The 17,992-nt window shown below is 30.7% G+C and overlaps 1 long non-coding RNA gene and 1 pseudogene across 1 annotated transcript; both read left to right on the plus strand.

The window, feature by feature from the left end:
- The first annotated feature begins 5,837 nt into the window (after nt 1-5,837).
- Nucleotides 5,838-8,373, plus strand: LOC11409467 (potassium transporter 6-like; annotated as a pseudogene).
- Nucleotides 8,374-15,066: 6,693 nt separating this feature from the next.
- Nucleotides 15,067-16,174, plus strand: LOC120580712 (uncharacterized). Its single transcript, XR_005646443.1, has 2 exons — nt 15,067-15,773; nt 15,994-16,174. It is a non-coding gene; the product is annotated as an uncharacterized lncRNA (long non-coding RNA).
- The last annotated feature ends 1,818 nt before the right edge of the window (nt 16,175-17,992 follow it).

A 17,992-nucleotide genomic window follows, 5' to 3' on the forward strand; every position in this document is an offset into this window, starting at 1 on the left:
GCGGTTTTTTCACGTTGATGTCACGTCATACAATGTTTTTTGACAATAAAACAACACAACAAAAAAACATAAAAGATAAATGTTTACAAATGGTAGAGATTTTGGGATTTAAAATCACATCTTAATGATGAGTAAACCAACTTAGCTTAAGACCTTAGAATGTTCTCTTTTTAGCTTTGTCTTTAGTGCAGGAGATAAGAAAGTTGTATGGGTCACTCATGTTCATGATTTACAAGGTTACTTGACATGAAACATTGCTTCAGTAGTTCCATTTGCGGAGAGTAAACACATTACTTAGGAAAACATGGGATCATAATCAACAAGTTCAGTTTCCTTGTAGGAAAATATTTATATATATATATATATATATATATATATATATATATATATATATATGCATCTTTAATTTAAATGAAATCAAGATTTTAAGAAAATTTATATAAAAGGACAATTTTGATATTATCAAAAACTTTTTAAAAAAATTGGGTGTAATCAGAAATATATAGGGTGTGAATAGAAAAACTCGTCATAGCTAGTAAATGACGTTACTAACTAAATAAAATCAGTCAACTACATGTACCAAAATAAAATCTTGTAGTTTTTTTTTTCCATGTTTCTTGCACTTAGCCTCCCTCAAAATACTTCTTTTTATCAAAATAAACTCTTTTTTTTCTTCTTTCAAGTTTCAATAGTCTGGCTTTAATATAATTCTTTCCTTTTTTTGACATTGTCTGCTGCAATATCATATACAAACTTGAGTTAGAAAAAGCAAATCACGGTGATGGTTAGCATGAGGGTGCGGTCAAGTACTTCACCGGTGAGGTAGTAAAAAAAACCTTGATCACATATGCGGTGTTGATGAGTCCAACTTAAACATAAGGAATACTAAAACTATGTTTGAATTGATGGAGTGGAATGGAATGGTATGATATAGAGTCATGCTCTATTGTTTTGATTTGTTAAAAATGAATGAAATGGTATGGAACACAATGGAATTCATTCCATCCCATACCACCGTTTCCTTTTATTTTTCATTCCTCTTAATTTGGGGTGTATTTAATGGAATGAAACATTTTAATTAAATAATTACTTTTATCCCTATTTTTATTTCATCAGTGAAATAATTCTTCATCCCCTTTCTTTCTCGTTTCTTTTTCTATTTCTCAATTGTTGTATGGTTGTGATCTTCGTGTTGCTTCTTTTCTTGAAAAAAAAGATGTAAAAGTCATATATTATTTTAAAAGGCTTCGTTTAATGCGTACATGAAAACAATGAATTAAGTGTATCACGTCATTAAACAAACAATGAGAAAGCCTTCGTTTAATCTTTTATCCCTATGTTTTAAGAGAGGTGATATTTGTACAACCTTTGTGACAACCACTTTTTCTCTATTTTTATTGGACAAAAACAATAGAGAGAGAAAGTAAAAGAGAGAGAATAAAAAAAAAACAAGTGAGTATGAGAGAAAGAGGATTGTTTCAAAAGTTGTCAAAAAGTGGTTTTCCAAATATTATTTCTCATGTTTTAAGTGGATCACGTCATTAAACAAACAACGAATTTTTGATAAGTTGATTTACATTTTGATGTGTTTCTTATGCCTTTATTGAAATCTATTTTCACGTGTTATTGCCAGGTGGCCCTGAGCATGGGCCGAGGGGGCGGCAGTCCAGGGGATCATAACTTTATAGGCACCAAAAAATATAATTTTGCTACCTATATATGTATTTATGTATGTATACTCCTATAAAAAGAATGTAAAATGCTAGTTACTAACAAAATTAGAGGGACGCTACAAAGTCAAAACTAATAAATGACATTACTAACTAAATAAAATAAAATCAGTCAACTACATGTACCAAAAAATAATACGTCCATACGTTTAGCAACTAAACTGATGAGTTAAAAGCAAGTGAATAATCTAATTGAGACACTAAAATTAAAATAATGATATGGAGTGTTAAGAATAATAAAGAGTCAGATTTTTTGCATTTGCATATTAATAGTCACAATATTTTACCCGGTTTATGAGTCTCTTTTCTTTCTAATTCTTATTAACCTCTCCATCTCAATTTGTAAAAAAAAAAAAAAAAATCTACTCATCTCAATTATGCAACTATATAATAGTCAAACAAATTTTCACTTTTGAGGAATCAACATTGAATTATGATCTATGTGTGATGTTTTGATTAGGGATGGCAATTCGACCCAAGCCCATCGGGCACCCGCAAAAAATACCCGCAATGGGTGGGTAAATACCCGCACTTATGGGTATGGGGACGGGCTCGGGTAATTACCTGCAAACTTTAACGGGCATGGGCACGGGCACTCTAATGCCCAGCCCGCATATATATAAATATAATATTATATATATAGTTAATTGTAACATTTTTACAAGTATCTAAGTGGTTATGACTCGTTTGTCAATGATAATGATTCAAATTTTGATTTTTCATATAAACTTTGAATGCTTTTGATTTGGCAAAATACTATTATTTGCAAAATTTTATGTATTGATTTAAATTCAGTTATGTTTCTTTTCTTTTTTATTGTTTTTTGTATTAAAGTGCGGGTAATGGGCGCGAGTACGGGCATTTAGATGCCCATAGGCCATGGGGACGGGCAGTAAAATTGTTGCCCACGAGGGTATGGGTTCGGGTACTGACATTTTTTACAAACGCCGGTATGGGGACGGGCATTATAGTACCCTGCCCATTGCCATCCCTAGTTTTGATAAACATGTTGTCTTTAGTTAATTAAACTTGTAGACTTTGGCACATGGATCCTAGTTTAGAGCTAATTGATTCACATTTCAAAAATTCATACTTGTGTTCTTTTTGTACAATGTCAAATGAAATGTTTAATAGTCTTTCCATTCATATCTCTTAATCTTATCATTTTTTGTAAAAATTTTCTTTCTAGGGGCACAACTCTCTTGATTCGCCCAAGACATCCAAATTTGTAGGGCCGACCCTGGTTATTGCTTTTGTATATCTTTATTAAAATCCAGTGCATCATCTAATCAGCCAAACTATTTGCATTTTCGATATGTTATATTACATTTCAATTAAAAATAGTAGAAAATCTTCATACATACTAAACTTATTAAATTCAAAAGTAAGTGTTAAAATCAAAGAGAAGACAACTTTAAAATTTAACAATTTTAATTTCAAGTAATAGTTATACAAGGGTAATAATGGAATAAGAATATCATAATCTATTCCATTCCGGTCACTTTCTAAACAATGGAATGAAAAGTTTGTTCCATTCCGTCGTACAATACCTAAACAATAGAATGCAGTTTTTGTTCCATTCCGCTCCATTCCATTCCTTTTCATTATATTTCATTCCGTTCCGTTTCGTTATGTTCCGTCAATCCAAACAGAGCATAAGGGATAGAGAAAGACTTGCTTGGACACAAGCTTTTAAACACATCATTTAGGCACTCACACACAAAAGTATATTTCATTTAATTATTTAAAAAAGAAAATTATTTAATTATTTTCTCTCTCTACAATTTTTCAATTATGTATGTGTGCTCAAACCAAGTGCTCAAACCCTTGTGCCCAATTAAGTATTTTCCTAAGGGATAATCTTTGGCACACTTGCTTTATTTTTATATGTAGTTGTTTATATATTAATGTTGTCTCCAATAACTTCTCCGCCAATATATTTTATTTATGCTAAAATTGAAAATGTTTATTGTAGTTGATGATTCCAAGAGTATGTCGTGAATGAGAGTCTTTCTGCTTGCTGGAGAATAGTCCATGTAAGTTATGTTGCAAGTTTCTCAGTAAAAAATATATTGTTGCTTATTGCTTTTTACTTTAGAGTGAGATACATGATTCCCTCAGGTCTTCACATTCTGACAATGAAGCATAAATATATATAAATCATATGTCATCTATAAAGTGAAAAAGGGAATATTACATTACAAAGGTTTCATTTGTGATGACAACTAAATAACTAGTCATTTGTTTTATTTTTTGAATTACAAAGTAGTTAGTTTGTTAGATTAATATTTACTCATTCGTTTGAGGACCTCCAACTCCTTATCCCTTAGCTCAAACCGGTTGATTCTTTTCTATGTGCATGGTTTATCTCTTTTGCCTATTTTATAACATATAGTTGTTATATTCTTGTACTCGGCAGAAACCATTGTCTATATTTTTTACTTTGTTGGGTACCTGAAATTGAGAGTTACGATCCTCTCCACTGTCTATATTTTGTATCATGGAGAGGATCTTGACTCCAACTAGTGCTACTTCTGGATTGAAACACTATTCTAGTTTCAAATTTTTAGCTAGAATGGTCTCTTTGCTTTTTGAATTTTGCAAACCCCTTAAAGCTGGAGTTTTTTTTAATTCTCAAATGTCAATACTGAATTTTTGGTATTGAATCATTTTATCTTTTAATGTGTGTTTGTCCTATATTTTGTGTATGCTACTTTGATCTTGCTCTTTATAATTGTGTTAAATTAGTATGGAAAATGGTTCCTTATTATAAAATTGTCACATTCATTAGCTAATTATATTTTTTTTGCATGAGGTGTATATGGAGTATAAACTTATGTAATTGTTTTCCTTCCGGGATGCAGTCAAAGAGAAACTATACAAGTGAAGAGAAGTTGATAAAGGAAAGGTTCATCATGAGTCACTTTCATAGGATTTGAGTTGTATTTTACTATTGGGTTATTTTGTAACTAAAATAGTGTGTTGTACTTAGCGTGAGTGTCTTATGTGATATTTTCTATTAGGTTTAAGTATGAAAAAAGTCCGTACAAATAGGAATCACTTTGATTTTAGTCTATGTAAAGAAAAAAATTTCTTTCAAATTAACCTTTGCAATCCAAACACTTTTAATTTGGTCTCTCGGTATAATTGTTTGCTGAATTGGACATAGTTCATCATTGCCCACTATTAATTAAAGGGTTTTTCTAACCTGTGCAATCTTGCACAGCTTAAGGAGTAATAAATGTCTAATTTTTTAAGTTTTTTCTAAATCATATTAATGAGTCATTTAATTAACCATTTCTTAAAAACTGTATTTTTTTTCTTTCTCCTAATTTTTACATGAAAGGCTCTCTATCTCTCATTTTACAATTGCCAACGAACATCACAATACCCTTGCCATACATACAGCTCGTTGAAATTTCAATTTTAATTAGTGATTCATGCAGGTTCTCATCAATCAATATATTACCCTACAATCAAATTCTAAATGAAATAAAATATTGCAAATTAGAGAGGAAAGAATCATAATCTTTAACATTGAAATTTTGTTTAATTGGCAAAAGAAAAACTGATGAAGATTAAGAGGAAAGAGACGAAACATAATTCATGGAGAATTTAATTGAAAATGATAAAGATTAGAACTGAAGGTCTGATACGTTCATACGGCTTCCGTTGACAAATGTTAATATGAAAGAGAAAGCAAAAGTTTTTAAGAAATAGTTAATTAAATGACTCATTAATAAGATTTAGAAAAAACCCAAAAAATTAGGCATTTATTACTTCTTAAACTGTGCAAGATTGCACATGTTAGTAAAACCCTTAATTAAATAGTTACAGTAACATTTTTAATCAATTTTAATTAATGTTTTAAAAAGACAAAGAAATGCTTTAATTGGAAAGGCTTAATAAAAAGTAATTTAGGGAAAGAACAAAAGGACACATACTTTATTTCACCTCGTTTTCCTTGGGAATCCCAAAACACCACCCTACTATATTTCTGATCCACACTCACTCTTAATACCATCAACACAATGTTAGCAGGTATAGTTAAACAAGTATTAGCAGAACTGTTTCAATTAGTAGACCAAGTAAGCAAAGCACTCGAAGATGGACTGTGCATCTTTCGAACAAGAACGTTTAGAACTCAAGAAGAACTTGTTGCCCTTCTCCATCAAAAGGTAAGAACAAGATCCAATTTGTACGAACAAACTGATTTTAAGTCTAAACTGGGAATGTATTATTATTCTTCACAGTGGCTTTTTTGACGATTGATCTGATGCTACTTCTTCTTTCGTACACGTAATGGGAAATTAATCATGAAGGTGGTGTTGGTCCATTGTTGAAACTTATCAAGGAAGGTAAAAAAGGTTATGATTCTGTAAGGGTTCCTAAATTTGAGAGTGTAATAAATTGATAATTTTAAATTAATTATTGAATGAAGAGTAAAATTGATAGATTAGAACTCAATTAAAATTAATGTTCTTTTTCACTATATATGCACAACTTAAGGTTCCTTGATTTTAGGATCACTAGCCGAGTGTCATTTACCTCAACCAATTATGTTATGCCAAATGTATTTTCTCATGTGTTATTTTGGATCATAACATTACTCCCCCATTCAAATCAACCTTGTCCTCACCTCAAGGTTGTGATGTAGTCATAAAGTCACCTATAGATGTGTATCCTGCAATTTCATCTCTATGTAAACCTTTCCACTTCTAGTTGACAAGTTAGAACCAACAAAAATAGCATAATAAATGTCACCTATAGATGTTGACCATTTAATTTCGTTCAGCCAATCATGAATCATGCTAACAAAAATTGCACTTGGACTAGAAACAATATTTGTAGCTAGTGATTTTTTCTGCAATTGCATCAAGGTTTGTATAAACAAAGACTTGGACATGAAGGGAAATTTCAAATATCATTACTGCTGCAACCCATCTTGTTTCATCAAACTTTCCAATATAATTGTGGTTCTGAAGTCTACACTTAAGTAAAGAGCTTGCTTTGTTGTCAACAATTTGGTGTGATGCGGATTTGGTAAAAACCATAGTTTTAGAAGCAATTAAATTGACAAACGATGGGCTGAGATCACCCTGTTGCATACAAGCTTCAATTGTTTTGGAAAAAATGTATCCACGAGGTCTCACATTGTAAATGTGCCAAAACAGGCAAAACAACACTAATGCCTCGGCAGTATAACTGAGTGTAGCAGTCACATAAATCATAGTGTTATTACATTAGTTTCTTTGGTTAAATATGTGTTCATAGTGTTAAGAGCTGATGATAATGGTGAAGGAGGCACTTTTGCACTTAACTCTTTGTTGTGTAGATATGCTAAAGTTAATTCTCTTCCTAATTGTCAATTGGCTGATGAAGAATTGTCTGAGTATAAGAAAGATGGTTGTGGTGGTGGTGTTTCAAATGGTAAAGGATTTGCCTTTAGGCTTAAGTCTACACTTGAGAAAAGGAAGGTTTTGCAGAAGTTTTTGCTTGTTCTTGCTTTGATTGAAACTTGTATGGTTATTGGTTATTTCGTTAGTTGCGATCATATCTGACATAATGCTCTTTGCCTAACAGGTTTAGCTGTTATCACAGTGATGCTGGTAACCACCTGTTTGATGTCACTGGTTATTGTACTATGCTGGCACCATAATGTTTTCTTTTCACTCGCGTTTGTTCTCTTTTTCGGCACCATTGAGTCTGTCTTCTTTTCTGCTTCTCTTACCAAGTTCCTACAAGGAGCATGGGTGTCGATTGCATTGGCATTTGTTTTTATAACTGTCATGTACGTATGGCACTACGGCACACACAAAAAGTACGAATTTGATGTTCAAAACAAGGTTTCCATCAACTGGCTGCTTGGCATAGGTCCAAGCATAGGCATTATACGAGTACGTGGTGTCGGCCTTATACATACAGACCTAGTATCCGGAATTCCTGTCATTTTCTCCCACTTTGTGACCAACCTGCCAGCTTTCCATCAGATCCTAGTCTTTCTCTGCATCAAACATGTGCCAGTTCCGCACATTAGACCCGAGGAAAGATTTGTAGTCGGCCGCGTAGGTCCGCAGAATTTCAGAATCTATCGTTGCATAGTGCGGTATTGATACCGCAATATCCACAAAGATGATGTTGAGTTTGAGAACGATCTCTTATGCAGCATAGCCGAATTCATACGTACAGGGAGCATCGGAATATCTTCAAACGACGAGCTCGAAAAAAATGACAGTTGTTGGGACATATTCTTCACAAACCATTTTGAGGTGCAGTGATAATAATTCGGATAATAATGTTAATAATGTTGACTCGGAAGAGACGTCATCAGAACTTAAGGAGATAAAATCGCCACAGGTGAATCAACAGAAGAAAAAGGTGAGGTTTTTGGTACCTGAGAGTCCAAAGGTTAACACAGAAGCAAAGGAACAGTTAGAAGAAGTGATGGAAGCAAGAGAAGCTGGAATAGCTTATATTATAGGACACTCTTACATGACGTCAAATATGATTATTTTTTGGAAGAGTAAAGATGACAAAAGGTGAGAAGATGATATTTGGATCTGAATACTGTTTCTGGGCATGATATTTACGTGTGTGACACATGATGTTCAATTTATAAAATATTGAGTAAATTAACATTTTCATCTTTTAAAGCAAAATGGTAACATGTATTCTAAATATTAAAAGATTATATTTAATCCTTAAAATTATAATATGTTCTCTTCAAAATATGAATTGTTTTTGAGTTTTTTAACATATAATTTTGAGCAGAAGTTGGCAAAACTATTTTTAAATTTACGAAATACTAAATTGCTCCTAAATTATTTAACGTTAGTCAAAATGCTTCAACATCGAATAGTTTTATTAAAGATGTTGATATCTAATCTTAAGTGTCATTGTGATTTGTTTAAATTTATGTTACGTCATACATAATATCTTGACAAACGTGAAACCCAAACAATAGAGTGAAGGGTGTGTGAGTGTGACTACGTTGTTTGACGTACAAGGAATCTACTTTGTTCAGTACACAAACTAAAAAAAACCATAATTTCTAAGACATGTTTCAGGTATGTAACATGTCTCGGAAATTAGGTTACTGAATAAAGTAGATTCTTTGTACCCACATGTTTTATTCTTTGTTTACTTCATGGTTGAGCATAGGTGGTTGGACTAAAACTGTCATTTATGTGCGTTTCTGGAGTTTGAAATAGGGAGATCGAACTAAAACTGCAAAAAACATATAGTTTAAGGACGATTTTGTTCGATTTAAAAAAGGTAAGACCATTTTCGTGAGTTGGTCAAAATGGGAGGACCAAAAGTGTAATTAAGCCTATTAAAAAAAGTAAAAAAAAAAAAATACAAAAAACAACTAGGGACATAAACATAACTCAGTCAATCCACACAAAGTGTATGCAACCCAATCGGGTGATACAAAGAAATAAAAACAACATTGGTGAATGTCTAACTTGCGGTGTATGGACCAACCGTCAACACAAAATGGATCCAAGAACCAACAACTCCTTGCGACAACAACAAGCATAACGTCTCTTTCGAGCCAAACAGTCCAACATCAAAGACTGATGAGGATTTTGAAACCTCCCCCAAGTTATAGTGTCAAACTTCGTGAAGGTGAGAGATTCGACCGCCAACACGGATACAGAACCCACGCCTACAACCCACCATGCTGCGACAGAAAGCTTCACGACCATTTCTAGCCAAATCCAATAGAAAGCAACTCAAATCCAATTGAAGGCCAGATCGAGGGATGGTCAATCAACAATGTATAATAGTCATTCATGAAAATTTTGTGAAAAATCATAGAGTGATATTTCAAAGTTTCATCAAAATATTTTTTTTACGGAAAAAAAGAAGTTAAAAGTGAAAAGCATATATCATTTTAAAATCATTAATGTCACTTTTAAATTGTAACATTATTTTCATATCTTCCGAGAAGTTATTTGGTTGAGAGTTTCTCTTTTCAATCTCAAGAAACTCGGTTCGAGATCCGACACATGAGAAATTGTAACATTGTTTTCTATCATATAAAAGTGAAAAGAAAGAAAGTAATAAAAAAAAGTGAAAAGAATGCATTTTTTTTAGGGAAAATAATATATTATTTTAAATATTATGGGTAATGAAATAATTTTTCCACTTAATTGTACATCAATTGTATCGTCTTGATAATGTTATTATAAAGGAACTAAGAAGCGTTTTATTGAAAAAAATGTTAATTATATTTTAAATGAATAAAAACCATTAATGAAAATTTCAATGTGGAGGTAACAACATTGATGGATTGCAATTGTTGGTAGTTTAATATTCTACCACTATACTTGAAACAATAGCAAAAGAAAAAGTGGAGAAATTGTTGATAGTGAAAAATTAACCCAATTCGCTATTAGCTAAGATATAAATAAATTAGACTTTTCTAACAAGCAAAACATTTCATGTATTTCCTCTCAACTTTCCAACACACCAAAGTTCGGTAAAAAAAAAGAGCTTGGTGACATGACACTTCACCCTTGCTCCATTTTTTTTCTTCCAAAATATTAAATACACAATGTAAGTGTTAATGATTTCACATCATCTTTATTTAATATCATCATGACATGTTATCTTCATTAATAATTATTACGAGTTTCTATCGTATGAATGTGTATTTTCTTACTTTGATTGTTAAATCTCATTCACCACTTATCATTCATTTCACAAAAAGCAACCAAATTATATTCTTTTTTTTATACAAACAAAAAAAAAACATCTTTTTTCTTTCAAACAAAAAAAACCTCAAATTTTTCACCGATTAGCCGGAAATAATTATACAAAGTCAACTCCCTTTTGTCTTTTTATGTAAAATTTAATCACCACTATTATACTAATATATTTTTTCCTTTTGAAGAATCCAAAATGAAATTAACATATATGGTCGCTATCTAAAAACAGAGTCTGCATGAAGTCGTAACCAATAAAAACGCATCTAAAAAAAAAACTAAGTGAGATTTACTCGCCAAACATGCAAATCAAATGATAAATTACAAATATTAGCTTTAAGATATTATACCGATGTTGAGAAACATCTTATAACCAATCGCTTAAACATCGTCACAATTTTGGTTTTCAACGAGTCATCTATGACCATTTTTTGAGGAATATAAACAGTAAAATTAGTCATAAGCTATCACTCTCTCACCAACTTGATCTCTAAATTAGAATCGACTGCATGGTCCCTAAACTATATTTTATTAAATTAAATGGCATTTTTATATGGTACATTATTATTACTACTTTATAATTTATACTAAATTTACTTTAAATATACGGTGACTTATATGTCAAATAACTTAAATATATATGTTAATTGTATGTAAGATATATTTTTTCGTGTAACTTTTTCAAGTGAAGGATATAGTAGATTAAAATAAAAAGGAAATACAATGACTGAGGGACCAAAACCTGACCCAATAAATCTACACACCATAGATGCTAATAAAAATAGTGCTAAAATACACAAAAGTAAAACAAACACAAATGTAAACATACATCACTAACGGGTAAAAAAAGGATATGAAGAAATGAGCATTAATCACGAGCACAATCCAACAAACCCACGTACATGGATGAAACTATATTCCAAAAAAAAAAAAAAGTGGTGTATGAACGTTTGCGATCACAAAATTAAAGACGACCACAAAAAACCAAAACCCAACTCTAAAACATGTTGAATGAAACATTGTAGCATCCACTAACCAACAACCCACTCTAACGAAAATGACATTAACAAGAATCAACGACCATCAAACGAACTGAAACACAAAAAAACATCCACAACGCTAAGTCAGCGCCCTTTCGAGCCAAAGAGTCTGAAGCAAATATGAAGGTGGGAAACCAACAGTTGAAACAATGAATTGAATAACAAAACCGCACCAACGCAATCTAAATCGTCCAAGTGGTGAAGCTTACAATCCTAGAAAACAAAGCCAGTAAAGATGGTGGCATAGGCTGCAGAGACAATGATGATTCACATTAAACCCTTAACGGATTATGAAGCATGTTTAACCGACCAAATCTCAGTTTCACAAAACAATCAAAGGTCATATAAAAAAATGGGTATATTGAATTAGTTGAAAGAGGAGAAATGTGTCAGGAAACCCCTAGAAGGGAGAAGAATAATAATAAACTCAAATGCGAGAGTTTATTAATGGTATTAAGAGCTCTGGAATTCCAGAGCTCTTAACGGATTTGGAAGGTTTCTCATCTCGCATCTGGGTTGGTTGTGTTGTTTTTCACATTTTTAGGTTTGGTGTATCTCGCATTTGGAATTTCTTAATGGTATTAAGAGCTCTAGAATTCCAAATCATCGGTTGAAACTAAGGGTGTGATGTCCAATTATGCTGATGAGAAACATCGATCAGGCCAATGGACCGTGTAATGGTACGAGGCTGACAATTACACATCTAGGGAAGAGCACGATAGTTGCTACCGTAATAACAGGAAAAAGGGCAGGTACCAGGGTATTCATTCCCAGGATGAATCTTATTTTGAGTGATCCAGGACTACCCTTCAAATTCAGGCGCAGGCAATTTCCATTGAGGCTTTGTTTTGCAATGACAATAAATAAAAGTCAGGGTCAATCTTTATCTCGAGTGGGAGTTTATCTTCCTAAGCCCGTGTTCACGCATGGACAACTCTATGTCGCTGTCTCTCGAGTTACTTATAGAAAATGTTTGAAGTTGCTCATCTTGGATGAAGATAATAATATTTGCAAGGAGACCACAAATGTTGTGTATCGTGAAGTTTTTCAAAAAGTATGATCTTAGGTTATGTTTTAGAATTGTTGTTGCTATAATTTAGAAAACTAAAGTTGCGTATTGTTTGGAAGTCGTTTTTTTTCTTGTTTAATTTCTTTGTAAGGCGTACTTGTCATGACATGCAATTTCTATGTAAGTAGATCCTCCTGTCATTGACTTTTAATTGATGCACTTTTTAGGTATAACAATACGCGAAATATTTTTTTTTTACATCGTTGTTACCCTAAAATACAATATTTACATTAGATCATTGGTTTTCTAAAAAATAAAAACAAATAACAATTGTCGTATCTGTAGCCCAAACCATATTTATACACACCTGTAAAAAATTTAACTTTTGTATTCATAGGCTAGGTGTATACATCTGACACTGACTATTATATAAAAAAAATACAATTTTTTTAGTTTTTATGATTAATAAAATTTGTTATGTCAACAAATAATAATATACAGTACGTCGGCGTATTTTTGCAAAAATATTACATATGCTAAGTTTAACAATGAGTACATCTTATAATACAAATAATTAATATAAGTATAAATCCAAATACTTTGATCGTTATGTGCAATGTTTAGATATTTCAAAATATATTCAAAATTAAGATGAAATTTTTTTCAATATCAAATTTAAATTATAATCACACTTTTAACTTTAAGATAACATAATATAAAATCTATACATTTGATCAAAAAAGTTTTTTATTTCCAGTGGCAAGAGCTCCTTCCAAGGATGTACCCGGGGAATACCGGGTTCAATTTCCATGGGAAACAACACTTGGTCAGTGTGCATGCCTCTACGCATGAGCCTGATTAGTTGTCCACCTTTGATGGATCGGAAACCGATGTGAAATAAAAATAAACAAAATATTGAGAAAATTAACATTTTGATTTTTTGAAGCAAAATGCTAAGATGTACTATATGGACACGTGTTAAAAAATTATACATAGTAGTTAAGTTTGTTTAATAAGTCCAATATTCAAATTCTTAAAGTTATGAATCTTGTTGTTTTCAATACAATATTTTTACTTTTGAATTAATATATATTATTTTTCATATGAATTTTTTAAACAATTTATAGTTAATTCATTCATTATTTAAAATTCCAAAATTCAGTGGTGGAGGTTCTTATAATGTTCTAACCATGTCTACAAAATTAGGTAATGAAATTTGACTCGTGATTCTATACTTACTTAGAAAAAATTACCATTTTGTATGTTTTGATTGACAAATTAAAATAAATTGAGGTATAGTCAAAATGCTACGAAACTTAGCAGATCCTCTTTATGTATTTCTATAGATATGCCTTCAAAAAACCAACTTAAAATTCAATTTCTAGACAGAGAAGTCTTTTTTTTTTTTTTTTTTTTTTTTTAGTTTTTTGTGCTTTAAAAATTCATAATTAATTTGTTCCTTGTCAAAAAGTTATAATTTTATGTTGAAAGTGGTATTTTAATGTCCTAAATATGTCTACAAAAAATTATGAAAAAATTCAACATCTAGCTTTATTTCATCGTCTGGAAAGAATAGGAGGTCAAAAATAGAAAGAATCACAAATTATAGAGTAAGAATCAGTGAGAATTGAAAGAGAGAGAGGACCTGTTTGAATGAGTTTAAAAACTACTTCCTAAATCAGTTTTAACAAACTGTTTTTAATGAGAAATTTTTTAAATGATACCAGTTTGGTAGGCTCTTTCTAAAAACTGCTTTGAGCATTGTACTCACGTGTTTTAAGGTGGAGATTAGAGAGTTGCAAAATATTACCATAATGTCGTTAATAAATAATTCAACGGCTCCGTAATTTTTATTCAGAATTGCAACAAGAAAACACAAAATTGAAAAGGAAAACACATTTAAGCTGTTTTGCTTTTAAAAACAACAAATCTTTAAATTTTTTTTTAAAACAAATTTTTCAACACACTATATCCAAACAAGTTTTCAGCTTTTAAATTTTTTAAAAATCAAAAAACTGTTTTTAAAAATTGAATCATACAGGCCCACATTTTTTATTAAAATACTCTTACAAGGTATTGATGTATCTAGCGGTATTGTAAATGTAAAGTAAAAGATGTTGGATTAGATGTGGTGAAAGTGATATTAATTAGATGATGAAATTGAAAAGAAAAAAATGGTGTATCATAGATTGAAAATGAAAGCTATTTACGACAAGTTTACTTCACAAAAGGTTGATTATTTTGGGACGGAAGGAATAACATGTACCATAAGGGCATATACTAAGAAACTTTAGATCATACTTTATTTCCAAATTCTTAAAATTATAAATTGCTCTTTTCGATACAAATTTTATACTTTTAATTCATGTGACATTTTGGCACAAGTTAGCAAGGCTGTTTTTAAAATTTCAAGTTCTTAAAAATTTGGGACTTTAAATTTATGAAATACTAAATCACTCTTAAATTGTCTGACGTCAATCAAAATGCTCCATCGTCAAATAATTCGGTTAAACGATATCACATTAAGTAACATTTTAGTGTGTTTATGTTGATGTTCCATCATAAATAATATTAATGTATTTATCTAAACTAATTTTATGTTTGAAACTTTTGAGTCATATTGCTATCTTTCTTTTTTTACAAATATTGCTATTTTTACAATTTTACAACTAGCTAAATCTTAATTAACTGAAATAAAGTATAACACAAAAGATTAAATATTATTCCCTCAAAAAATTTAACTAAACTTTTTATTATAAAATTTTACTCCGTAAAAAAAATTATAAAATTTTATTGATGAACATTTTATTTTATTTTGAAGGGTTTATGTAATATATTTAATATTAAAGTTTATGCTTTGTAATATATTTTATATTATATATTTGCAAATCATATGTCATGTGCTCCCCGTGAGGTACACAGGTTAACACTCTTTAATTATGTTTAGTTTAGAAGTAGTGTTAGTTTTGCCAGTTATTTGGGAAGTACTTTTTATATTGCTCATTTATGTTGAAGTCACGTGACATTAGAATAAGGACAAAAGCAATAGAATGGGAGAGGATAATATCAAAAGCACGTGACGTGACAGATATTATCCGTCACTATTTGACTGGTTAGTTTGATAAAAGCCGCCGTCAAACCCTAAGCAGCGGGGAGCCCCAGCCCCAGCCTCAAATGGAAAACAAAGAAGCTATTTCCAAAAAAATCTTCAAGAGAGTTAAGATAATCCATGACGCGCCGTTCAAATGGGAATCTGCTTATTTAAGCGATGCAAAAATTAAAGGTAAATAACTTGATTAAATTATCGTGTTTTTTATTTGTTTCTCTTTAAATTTAATAGCTGAACGTAACTTTCCATTAGTATTTGCTCAAAATTCTCAATTCATTAGCCCAGTTAAAATGATTAAAATGATCGTGTTATTTAATTGTCTCCTTAAATTTAATGCTTTTGTCTTAACTTTTCATTATTATTTGCTAAAATTTCTCGTGTTACTAATTCTCAGAAATCAAGCACCAAAATGAATTAAACCGCAGAATTCTGGAAAATTTGATGTGAAGATTCAAAGAGCTACGGTAAAAGTCTTAATTTTAACAATAATATGATTATTTACAAGAGTTAGGATCCGTTGACACCAAATCTCATCCCTCAATCTATTTAATCCAAAGGCACATATTGTTGGTGTAGTGAACTCGTGTGAGCTTTTCTTTCATGCAATGTTTTGCCGCTGAATGTGTTATGAGGAACAAAGGAAGCAAACAGTGGAAGCATGCATGTCCTGCACTGTAACCTCCTTGTTCATACCTGATTGTGATTTTACTGTACTAAAAAAATTGGCCACTAATTAAATTTATTTAAACGGTTTTTCAATTTCGTCAAAATCATAAAATTGATTTTCCATATCCATGATGTTTTTCAGAGAACACTAACGGATTTCAAAAACACTTATCCATGAAATTGCTCATAGAGAATTTCCATATCCATTAGAAAAACAAGGAGGATATTGATCATAAAATTGATCTCCAATCAAATCAATTGATAAAATTGATATCCATCAAATTGTTCTCATATCCTTAGAAATTTTAGTATGTAATTTCTTCTTGAAACCAAAACGTGTATCACAATACAATGAATTAAAGCATGAATAGTATTGTTTTTTGTTTTAACTTAATGAAATATTGACTATATTTAATTTTTTGTTTTTATCAACTTTACAATTGTTGGTCGTTGTATATCATGCTGCATGAAAATTATGAAGATTGCATATTTGAGCTATATCCTTAGCTTAATAATTTTTAGTTAATGAAAACAAGTAAATAATGTCATATAGTTTTTAGGTTCTAGTGTTGCAGATTTTTGTTTCAACCTTTAAATCTGTTTTGCATTTTCCCCAATATCTTCACAAAAAACTGAAATTGTAGTCGAACTTCGTAATCATTTAATATATTTTTATCGCCACATGTCCTTAAAAGTAATAGGCTAAATTCCCAAACATACAAAGGATACACTCAAACTATACAGAGTACAAGGATGTTTAAATATGTACAAAAACTAAAAATTGATATAGGTTACAAGGGAAAGAAGAAAAAAAACGATACAATTCAATAGTTATAACAAGTGCATTTGCCAAAGCCTTCAACTTGATCGTTACTCATAGACAGCAACAAGCTTCACAAAAGATGTAGATTCCAACAATTCTAAACAACAAATGAGAAAGAAACTAGATTAATTAAAATCGTTGAAAAGTCTACATGCCAATAAAACTGGAAAAAGCAAAGTTGAGATTGAATTGGATATTGCGATAAGGTATATGAAAAAGCAAAGTTGGATGGCTTACATGTATAGAATACTGTATGTTTATAGGTGGTGTTGTAGTTTTATTTTATTGAGAGAGATAGCTATAAACTATTCATTGAATTTATAATGGAAGTACCGTACAATATTAGATCAGAATTTTTTTTTATCAATTTTGATGGAATATTGTGTTTGAAACTAAATTCTGAAACTTTGCGTCAATGTAGCAAATCATATGCCCCGTGCTTCCCGTTAAAATGAAACTTTCAGAATTATTAATGTATTTATCTAAACTAATTTTATGTTTGAAACTTTTGAGTCATATTGCTATCTTTCTTTTTTTACAAATATTGCTATTTTTACAATTTTACAACTAGCTAAATCTTAATTAACTGAAATAAACTATAACACAAAAGATTAAATATTATTCCCTCAAAAAATTTAACTAAACTTTTTATTATAAAATTTTACTCCGTAAAAAAAATTATAAAATTTTATTGATGAACATTTTATTTTATTTTGAAGGGTTTATGTAATATATTTAATATTAAAGTTTATGCTTTGTAATATATTTTATATTATATATTTGCAAATCATATGTCATGTGCTCCCCGTGAGGTACACAGGTTAACACTCTTTAATTATGTTTATTTTAGAAGTAGTGTTAGTTTTGCCAGTTATTTGGGAACTACTTTTTATATTGCTCATTT

Source organism: Medicago truncatula, chromosome 5 (assembly GCF_003473485.1).
Source record: "Medicago truncatula cultivar Jemalong A17 chromosome 5, MtrunA17r5.0-ANR, whole genome shotgun sequence".
Classification (NCBI taxonomy): domain Eukaryota; kingdom Viridiplantae; phylum Streptophyta; class Magnoliopsida; order Fabales; family Fabaceae; genus Medicago; species Medicago truncatula.